This window comes from Mus caroli, unplaced genomic scaffold, assembly GCF_978045245.1.
Source record: "Mus caroli unplaced genomic scaffold, Mus_caroli_1 scaffold_15, whole genome shotgun sequence".
NCBI classification, from domain to species: Eukaryota; Metazoa; Chordata; class Mammalia; order Rodentia; family Muridae; genus Mus; species Mus caroli.
In genome coordinates, this window is record NW_028227270.1 from 25,004,359 (window position 1) to 25,015,430 (window position 11,072).

The window sequence follows — 11,072 nt, forward strand, 5'->3', positions numbered from 1 at the left end:
ACTTTTCTCCTGCTAGTTCTTCCTTTTGTCTTGAGTAGAAGCTGAGGCCTGGCTCTCTCTGCTAGGTTGTGCCACTGTTGCTGATTCATCTTTGCTATCCCAACTCTACCAAAATAGACTCCTGGTATATCCATAAAGTGTTTTGGAGTGGATTGAGTTGCCGCTGCTAAACTGTGAACTGACCTGCCAATTTCCAGACAACATGGAAGTTTCTCCAAAGAACCTTTATAAACAGGTTCACTTCCTCTGTATCCTTTCTTTCCCACTGCCTCTGGTGGATGGTGGGCTACAAGGGAGGTTCAAGCACTTAAGAACCATCATTAAAAATAGGCATTAAAAAAAATTAAAGTTATAGTAGGTGTTTTCAACACTCTATTCAATAGGTAGATCGTCTTGACTAAAGTACACAGAGGAACTTCATAATTAAATGATATTTTATATCAAATGAAAATAACAGATGTATTCAGGACTCCATCTGAATGTTAAAGAATATACATTCTCCTCAGCAGCATATGGAAACTTTCTCTAAAATGTGAGGAGCCACCCTCACATTCACCATTACAAGATGGCGCCAACATCCTGTGTTCTAAGTAGTAAACAAATAATCTGCACATGTGCCGGGGTAGTTTTCCACTCCATGTACTCTGCGTTCCCCGTGACGACAACTCGGTCGATGGGCTGCAGTCAATCAGGGAGTGACACGTCCAAGGCGGAGGACAATCCTCCATAAAAGGGACGGGGTTTTGCCATTCGCCCCCTCTTCTCCTCTCGCTCCTGAAGAAGTAAGCAATAAAGCTTTTGCCGCAGAAGATTCCGGTTGTCCTGAGCATGTTCTTGCCGGTGGGGACAAAAGCTCGGGATAAGTGGCACTGAGAAACCCAGGAACTACCATCACACCGGCGCAAGGAAGATCCCTCATTCGCGGGGCAGAACCAGAACTGCGGGATACATTACAGCTTTACGAGGTATGTCTGGCCTTGAACTTTCTTCACTGTTAGAAGCCTTTTTGTTCCTTTTCACATGTCAACAAGTGGTTAAGGCAGGGCGGAGAATTCTGGACGAAATTCAAGACAGTCTATCAGAAGTAAAGCGGGGAGAGAGAGTAGGAGCAAAGAGGAAACATGGTGCACCAAATAAGTATACAGGCCTTTCCACGGGTCATGAACCCGAGGAAAAGTTAATGTCAGGGAAGAATACCTGGGGAGAGATTGGAAGGAAAGAGGAGAAAAAACAAAAGAAAAAAGATCAATCAGCGGAGGTTTCTAGGAGAAGGAGCCTATACCCATCACTAGATGAGTTTAAGGAGCCAGCTCTTAGTAGCTCTGAATCAGATGAAGAACTTAGCCCCTCTGAGGAAACAGACTTGGAGGAGGAAGCAGCTCTTTATGAGAGAGAAAAGTACTAGCCAGATAAAATGCGAGCTAATCTGTCAAGAAAAAAGCCAAAAGCGGCTGGCGCAGGCCAGCTTGCTGCTCGGCCTCCGGGCAGTCGGCTTCAAGGTCATAGTGCACCTCCGCCCTATGCGGAGCCCCCGCCCTGCGTAGTGCATCAGCCCTGCGCAGAGAGGCAATGGGCAGAGAGGCAATGCGCAGACTCCTTCATTCCAAAGGAGGAACAAAGGAAAATACAACAGGCATTTCCGGTTTTTGAAGGAGCCGAGGAAGGGCGTATTCACGCTCCAGTAGAGTATATATACTCTACTTTAATATACAGATTAAAGAGCTTGCCGAGTCGGTCCGTAACTATGGAGTCAGTGCTAATTTCACTATAGCACAAGTCGAAAGGCTTGCGAATCACGCTATGACTCCTGGTGATTGGCAGACTGTAGTAAAAGCTGTAGCCCCCAGTATGGGAATGTATCTTGAGTGGAAAGCCTTGTGGCAGGACTCCTGCCAGACGCAGGCAAGGGCCAATGCCACCATGAAAGGGGATCAAAAAATGTGGACTTTTGAATTACTTACAGGTCAGGGACAACACGCTGCTAACCAGACAAATTATCATTGGGCATCATATGCTCAGATCTCAGCTGCCGTTGTTAAGGCGTGGAAAGCACTACCTAAGAAGGGAGAGGCAAGTGGGCATTTGACCAAGATTACTCAAGGTGCACAGGAGTCCTTCTCAGATTTTGTGGCCAGAATAACAGAGGCAGCAGGGCGCATTTTTGGAGATTCGGAGCAAGCCGCGCCTCTGATAGAACAGCTCATTTATGAGCAAGCCACACAGGAGTGCCGAGCGGCCATAACCCCTAGAAAGAATAAAGGCTTGCAAGATTGGCTCAGGGTTTGCCGGGAGCTCGGGGGACCACTCACCAATGCAGGCTTAGCGGCCGCCATCCTCCAATCCCAGAAACGCTCCATAGGCAGAAATGATCGGAGGACATGTTTTAACTGTGGGAAGCCTGGGCATCTTAAGAAAGATTGCAGAGCTCTAGACAAAAGAAAGGGGACCCTCACTCTTTGCTCTAAGTGTGGTAAGGGCTATCATAGAGCTGACCAGTGTCGCTCCGTGAGGGATATAAAAGGCAGACTTCTTCCCCCGCCTGACAACCAACCAACTGATGTGTCAAAAAATGGACCATCGGGCCCTCGGTCCCAGGGCCCTCAAAGATATGGGAACCAGTTTGTCAGGACCCTGGAAACAGTCGGAGAAGCGACCCAGGAAGACCCACAAGGGTGGACCTGTGTGCCGCCTCCGACTTCCTACTAATGCCTCAAATGAGTATTCAGCCGGTGCCGGTGGAGCCTACACCGTCCTTGTCTCCTGGAACCATGGGCCTTATTCTCGGCCGGGGTTCACTCACCTTGCAGGGCTTAGTAGTCCACTCTGAAGTTATGGATTGTCAACATTCCCCTGAAATACAGGTCCTGTGCTCAAGCCCTAAGGGCGTTTTTTCTATTAGCAAAGGAGATAGGATAGCTCAGCTGCTGCTCCTCCCTGATAATACCAGGGAGAAATCTGCAGGACCTGAGATAAAGAAAATGGGCTCCTCCGGAAATGATTCTGCCTATTTGGTTGTATCTTTGAATGATAGACCTAAGCTCCGCCTTAAGATCAACGGAAAAGAGTTTGAAGGCATCCTTGATACCGGAGCAGATAAAAGTATAATCTCTACACATTGGTGGCCCAAAGCATGGCCCACCACAGAGTCATCTCATTCATTACAGGGCCTAGGATATCAATCATGTCCCACTATAAGCTCTGTTGCCTTGACATGGGAATCCTCCAAGGGGCAGCAAGGGAAATTCATACCTTATGTTCTCCCACTCCCGGTTAACCTCTGGGGAAGGGATATTATGCAGCATTTGGGCCTTATTTTGTCCAATGAGAATGCCCCATCGAGAGGGTATTCAGCTAAAGCAAAAAATATCATGGCAAAGATGGGTTATAAATTTTCATAACAATTTTCATGTGACGGCTGAAACATTACGCCGTCATTTCTCCTTGACCAGAAAAGAAGCCCGTGACATTGTTACTCAATGTCAAAGCTGCTGTGAGTTCTTGCCAGTTCCTCATGTGGGAATTAACCCACGCAGTATTCGACCTCTACAGGTCTGGCAAATGGATGTTACACATGTTTCTTCCTTTGGAAAACTTCAATATCTCCATGTGTCCATTGACACATGCTCTGGCATCATGTTTGCCTCCCCTTTAACCGGAGAAAAGGCTTCACATGTGATTCAACATTGCCTTGAGGCATGGAGTGCTTGGGGGAAACCCACACTCCTTAAGACTGATAATGGACCAGCTTATACATCTCAAAAATTCCAGCAGTTCTGCCGTCAGATGGACGTGACCCACCTGACTGGACTTCCATACAACCCTCAAGGACAGGGTATTGTTGAGCGTGCATATCGCACTCTCAAATCCTATCTAACAAAACAGAAAGGGGGAGTCGAGGAGGCTCTACCCCGAGTACCAAGAGTGTCTGTGTCTATGGCACTCTTTACACTCAGTTTTTAAAATCTTGATGCTCATGGCCATACTGCGGCTGAACATCATTGTTCAGAGCCAGATAGGCCCAAAGAGATGGTTAAATGGAAAGATGTTTTAAATAACAAATGGAAAGGACCGGATCCTATTTTAATAAGATCCAGGGGAGCTGTTTGTGTTTTTCCACAGAATGAAGACAACCCATTTTGGATACCAGAAAGACTCACCCGAAAAATCCAGACTGACCAAGGGAATACTGATGTCCCTCGTCTTGGTGATGTCCAGGGCAACAACAACAAAGGGAGAGCAGAGTTGGGAGATACAGAATTGGACGGCTAAATTTGAACAGACCCTTCGAAAATTGAGACTTGCCATCATTCAGGTCAACTCCACACACTTGGACCTGTCCCTGACCAAAGGATTATCTCCTCAACATTTTCCTTCTTTAAAGAATGGGTGGGGGTGGGATTATTTGGAGCGGCATTTTGCTGTGGATTAGTGTTGCTTCTCTGGTTGGTTTGTAAGCTTAAGGCCCAAACTAGGAGAGACAAGTTGGTTATTGCCCAGGCGCTTGCAGCACTAGAACATGGTGCTTCCCCTGATATATGGTTATTTATGCTTAAGCAATAGGTCGCTGGCCACTCAGCTCTTGCACCCCACGAGGCTAGTCTCATTGCACGGGATAGAGTGAGTGTGCTTCAGCAGCCCGAGAGAGTTGCACGGCTAAGCACTACAGTAGAAGGGCTTTGCGGCATATATGAGCCTATTCTAGGGAGACATGTCATCTTTCAAGAAGGTTGAGTGTCCAAGTGTCCTTCCCCCAGGAAAAACGACACGGGACCAGACCAGGACCCCTCCGGGTGATGAGCCTGGGAGGAGGTTTTGTGTGCGGCTCCTTTACTTGCACACTGGGGATTTAACCTCTATCTCTACTCTCATTAGAATGGGTGGCCTATTGCTCTTAAATAAAAGAAAAGGGGAAGAAGTGAGGAGCCGCCCTCACATTCGCCATTACAAGATGGCGCCAACATCCTATGTTCTAAGTAGTAAACAAATAATCTGCACATGTGCCGCGGTAGTTTTCCACTCCATGTGCTCTGCCTTCCCCGTGACGACAACTCAGTCGATGGGCTGCAGCCAATCAGGGAGCGACACGTCCGAGGCGGAGGACAATCCTCCATAAAAGGGACGGGGTTTTGCCATTCGCCCCCTCTTCTCCTCTCGCTCCTGAAGAAGTAAGCAATAAAGCTTTTGCCGCAGAAGATTCCGGTTGTCCTGAGCGTGTTCTTGCTGGTGGGGACAAAAGCTCGGGATACTAAAATAGGCCATGTGTTGAGATACAAAACAAACTTTTACAGATATAAAAAAAACTTGAGACTCAGGTGAGATTGCCATTTTCGATCTGGGAGTCTCTCTGAAGCAAATCCGTGCAGGAGAGTGCATGGGCTGCAGAAGCAACAGAGCTTCTTGGACATGATCACTCTGGCCTTCATCCTCAGCCAGGAGGTGGAGCTGATTCTCAGTCCTCTGTGCACTGGTCTTGCATAGAGAGAGCTGGTCTCCCAAGAGTGCTGATAAAGGCTAACATACTCACAGGAGGAACAAGCTCCAACCAGAGACAGCTAGAACATCTAACACCAGAGATTACCAGATGGCAAAAGGCAAACATAAAAATCTTACTAACAGAAACCAAGACCACTTGGCATTATCAGAACTCGTACTCCCACCACAGCAAGTCCTGGATACCCCAACACACTGGAAAAGCAAGATTTGAATTTAAAATCATATCTCATGATGCTGGTAGAGGATTTTAAGGACATAAATAACTCCCTTAAAGAAATATAGGAGAACACAGCTAAACAGGTAGAAGTCCTTAAAGAAGAAACACAAAAATCCATTAAAGAATTACAGGAAAACACAACCAAACAGGTGAAGGAATTAAACAAAACCATCCAAGATCTAAAAATGGAAGTAGAAACGATAAAGAAAACCCAAAGGGAGAAAACTCTGGAGATAGAAACCCTAGGAAAGAAATCAGGAACCATAGATGTGAGCATCAGCAACAGAATACAAGAGATGGAAGAAAGAACTTCAGGTGCAGAAGGTTCCAAAGAAAACATTGATACAACAATCAAAGAAAATGCAAAATGATCCTAAGTTCAAAACATCTAGGACACAATGAGAAGACCAAACCTAAGGATAATAGGTATAGAAGAGAGCAAAGATTCCCAACTTAAAGGGCCAGTATCTTCAACAAAATTATAGAAGAAAACTTCCCTAACCTAAAGAAAGAGATGCCCATGAACATACAAGAAGCCGACAGAACTCCAAATTGACTGGACCAGAATAGAAATTTCTCCTAACATATAATAATCAAAACACCAAATGCACTAAACAAAAATAGAATATTAAAAGCAGTAAGGGAAAAAGGTCAAGTAACATATAAAGACTATTAGAATTACACCAGACTTCTCACTAGAGATTATGAAAGCCAAAAGATCCTGGACAGATGTTATACAGACCCTAAGAGAACACAAATGCCAGCCAAGGCTACTATACCCAGCAAAACTCTCAATTATCATAGATGGAGAAACTAAAGTATTCCATGACAAAACCAAATTCACACAATATTGTTCCACCAATCCAGCCCTTCAAAGGATAATAAAGGGAAAACACCAACACAAGGATGGAAAACTACACCCTAGAAAAAGCAAGAAAGTAATCCTTCAACAAACCTAAAAGAAGACAGCCACAAGAACAGAATCCCAACTTTAACAACAAAAATAAGAGGAAGCAACAATTACTTCCCCTTAATATCTCTTAATATCAATGGACTCAATTTTCCATTAAAAAGACATAGACTAACAGACTGGCTACATAAACAGGACCCAACATTTTGCTGCATACAAGAAACCCACCTCAGGGACAAAGACAGACACTACTTCAGAAAAAAGGCTGTAAACAATTTTCCAAGCAAATGGTCCAAAGAAACAAGCTGGAGTAGCTATTCTAATATAGAATAAAATCGACTTCCAACTAAAAGTTATCAAAAAAGACAAGGAGGGGAACTTCATACTCATCAAAGGTAAAATCTTCCAAGATGAACTCTCAATTCTGAATATCTATGCTCCAAATGCAAGGGCATCCACATTCATTAAAGAAACTTTAATAAAGCTCAAAGCACACATTATACTGCACACAATAATAGTGGGAGATTTCAACACCCCACTCTCATCAATGGACAGATCCTAGAAACAGAAGCTAAACAGAGACACAGTGAAACTAACAGAAGTTATGAAACAAATGGATTTAACAGATATCTACAGAACATTTTATCCTAAAACAAAAGAATATACTTTCTTCTCAGCACTTCATGGTACCTTTTCTAAAACTAACCATATAATTGGTCACAAAACAGGCCTCAACAGATATAAAAATATTGAAATAATCCCATGCATCCTACCAGATCACCACAGAGTAAGGCTGATCTTCAATAACAACATAAATAATCGAAAGCAAACATACACATGGAAGCTGAACAACACTCTACTCAATGATAACTTGGTTAAGGAAGAAATAAAGAAAGAAATTAAAAACGTTTTAGAGTTTAATGAAAATGGAAGCCACAACATACCCAAACTCCTGGGACACAATGAATGCAGTGGTAAGATGAAAACTCATATCTCTGAGTGTCTTCAAAAAGAAACTGAAGAAAGCTTACACTAGCAAGTTGACAGCACACCTAAAAGCTCTAGAACAAAAGGAAGCAAATTCACCAAAGAGGAGTAGACTGCAGGAAATAATCAAACTCAGGGCTGAAATCAACCAAGTGGAAAGAAAAAGAACAAAGAACAAAGAATCAACCATACCAGCTGGTTCTTTGAGAAAATCAACAAGATAGATAAACCCTTAGCCAGACTAGTTAGAGGACACATGGACAGTATGCTAATTAACAAAATCAGAAATGAAAAAGGAGGCATAACAATAGAGTCTGAGGAAATCCAAAACATCATTAGATCCTACTACAAAAACCTATACTCAATAAATCTTGAAAATCTGGATGAAATGGACAATTTTCTAGACAGATACCAGGTACCAAAGTTAAATCAGGATCAGATTAATGATCTAAACAATCCCATATCCCCTAAAAAAATAGAAACAGTCATTAATTCAGGTGACAGAAGATGCTGGTGAGGATGTGGAGAAAGAGGAACACTCCTCCATTGCTCGTGGGATTGCAACCTGGCACAACCACTCTGGAATTCAGTTTGGTGTTCCTCAAAAAATTGGACATAGTACTACTGGAAGATCCAGCAATACCACTCCTGGTCATGAACCCAGATGATGTTCCAACTTGTAATAAGGACACATGCTCTACTATGTTCATAGTAGCCTTATTTATAATAGCCAGAAGATGGAAAGAACCCAGATGTTCCTCAACAGAGGAGTGGATACAGAAAATGTGGTACATTTACACAATGGAATACTACTCAGCTATTAAAAACAATGAATTTATGAAATTCTTAGGCAAATGGATGGATCTGGAGGATATCATCCTAAGTGAGATAACTCAATCACAAAGAACGCACATGATATGTATTCACTGATAAGTCGATATTAACCCAGAAACTCAGAATACCCAAGATACAATTTGTAAACCACATGAAACTCAAGAATAAGGAAGACCAACGTGTGAATATTTCAATCCTTCTTAGAAGGACAACAAAATACCCTTGGAAGGAGTTACAGAGACAAAATTTGGAGCTGAGACTGAAGGAAGGAACATCCAGAGATTGCCCTTCCTGGGGATCTATTCCATAAACAACCACCAAACCCAGGCACTATTGCAGATGCCAACAAGATTTTGCTGACAGGACCCTGATATAGCTGTCTCCTATGAGTCTCTGTTAGTGCCTGGCATATACAGAAGTAGATGCTCACAGTCATCTTTTGGATGGAACACAGGGTCCTTAATAGAGAAAGATCTGCAATCCTATAGGTGGAACATCAATATGAACTAACCAATACCTCCCGGAGCTTGTGTCTCTAGTTGCATATGAATCAGAAGATGGCATAGTCGGCCATCAGTGGAAAAAGAGGCCCATTGGTCGTGCAAACTTTATATGCTTCAGTACAGGGGAACGCCAGGGCCAAGAAGTGGGAGTGGGTGGGGAGGGGAGTGGGTGGGGGAGCGTGTGGGAGACTTTTGGGATAGCATTGAAAATGTAAATGAAATACCCAATTAAAACAAACAAACAAACAAACAAACAAACAAATAAAGGAAAGACAAATTCTGTGGGTTTTTTTTGTCTTATCCATGATTCCTGGTTCCAAGTCTTCAAATATAAGTATACAACTAGGGTAGAAACAAAAACAGAACAACATAAAGGGACCATAGGTGGCAAGGAAGAGAGTGCTTGAGAGGGCAGTAGCAGGACATGGGTGATGTAAGGAGGGACACAGAAAAGGAGGGAGGGGGAAGGAGGAGGGAGGGCGATACAGAGGGAGGAGGGACCAGGAACCTGTAATACCAAGGTTGATTAAGCCTCAAGGAATTATATCATCTTATATTTACCCCCAAATTATACATAATATATCTTAAATAAATCACCTTATATTTACCTAAAATTACACATAATATATCTTATATTTTTGGTTGTGACCCTAGCCTTTAACAGCTGAGCCATCTCTCCAGCCCCACATAATATATCTTAAGGAAAGCTATACTACTTGGTCTGATAGTTCTCCACACAAAAACCATACACTAACAAAACTTTCAGTATAAGGCACAAGAAAACTCTATTCAAAGATTGGGTAGGATAGACTATGTTACTTTCAACAGAGTATAAGGTCCTGTGTTGCCCTTGGTTGGCTCTCAGAAGACACCACACACTTAGGTCACAGAACTCAGATATTTGGCAGGGATATAATGTGAAAGCTTCCTTCCTGAGGTACCAACAACAAAAAAAATACTATACAAGCTGCCAGAGGGGTGTGGGGGCAACAATTAATTGTCTTACTCAGTGGCAAAACGTGTGCACCACAGCAATGAACACATGGCAAGATGTCTATCAAGGGTCAGTAAGTGGTACCCAGAATAGCTCCCTATTGGACTTACAGCCCACTCAATTGGAGGAAACTCATGCTTGGCACTAGGAACCTAACCGATCTCCCAGGGCTAGCGAGATCATATAGACTTTGTAAAGGAATCTACTACTTGCACTTTGCTAGTCCAGCACAGTTCCTTACTACATTCTTTTTCTTATACCCACCGCTGAGTGTAGTTACCAGCCCTTATCAAAGGAACCCCCTTCTACAGCAAATGGATCCAATCACAGAAAACCACAACTGGACACAGTGCAGAGATCAATGGCTTATAAGAAGCTGAGCCCTAACCTGTACATCTGCATCACAGCTCCTGCATCCATGGCTCAGGGGACATCTCTCAAAAGAGAGAGTGGTAACGTTATAAAACCCAGAACAGCAGGAACTCTGTTGTCAAAGTCTTTCCTAGAAATGACCATATAAACAAGACTGGAAAAATGGTAATATCACTAGATATCACTACTAATGTAGAAGGGGGAAATTGAATGGGCATCCCACTAGTAGCCAAGGAACTACAGGCAGCTAATAACTGCTAAGAGAGGAATAATTAGCCTCTCCCAGGGATGAGAACACTAATTGGTTATCCAATACAAAGTGGCCAGCCCTAAAATAGTATATGGATAAACAACAACATGCACTCAGCAGGCAATATTTACATGTTTGTGCATATACACACACTATCCATATACAGACACATGTATCAATAATAATCAAAGAAAAAAGAGACAGTCGATCTGGGAAGGTCATGGAAAATCTGGAGGAAGAAGACCTGGGGAGGGATAGAGGGATAAAAGGAATGTGTTAGGTGATGTAATTCTATTTTAACTACAAACGTATAAAAATTTAAAAAGAGGCAACTTTGCAGTATCTGTCTTGGTCCTTGGGCTCTTACAATCTCTCTTATACTGATGCTCCTTAAACCTTAAGGGTAGGGCTGTGTTGTAAACAAATTTAATTGGGGACAGGCACCCTACAGTTAGCTGATCTATGCATTTTGACTAGTCGCTTTCTATAATGATCTCCATCTACTGCAAAGC

At 43.1% G+C, this 11,072-nt stretch overlaps 1 pseudogene; it reads left to right on the forward strand.

Annotated features, from left to right (window-relative positions):
- The first annotated feature begins 967 nt into the window (after positions 1 to 967).
- LOC147000870 (igE-binding protein pseudogene) lies at positions 968 to 2,706 on the forward strand (annotated as a pseudogene).
- The last annotated feature ends 8,366 nt before the right edge of the window (positions 2,707 to 11,072 follow it).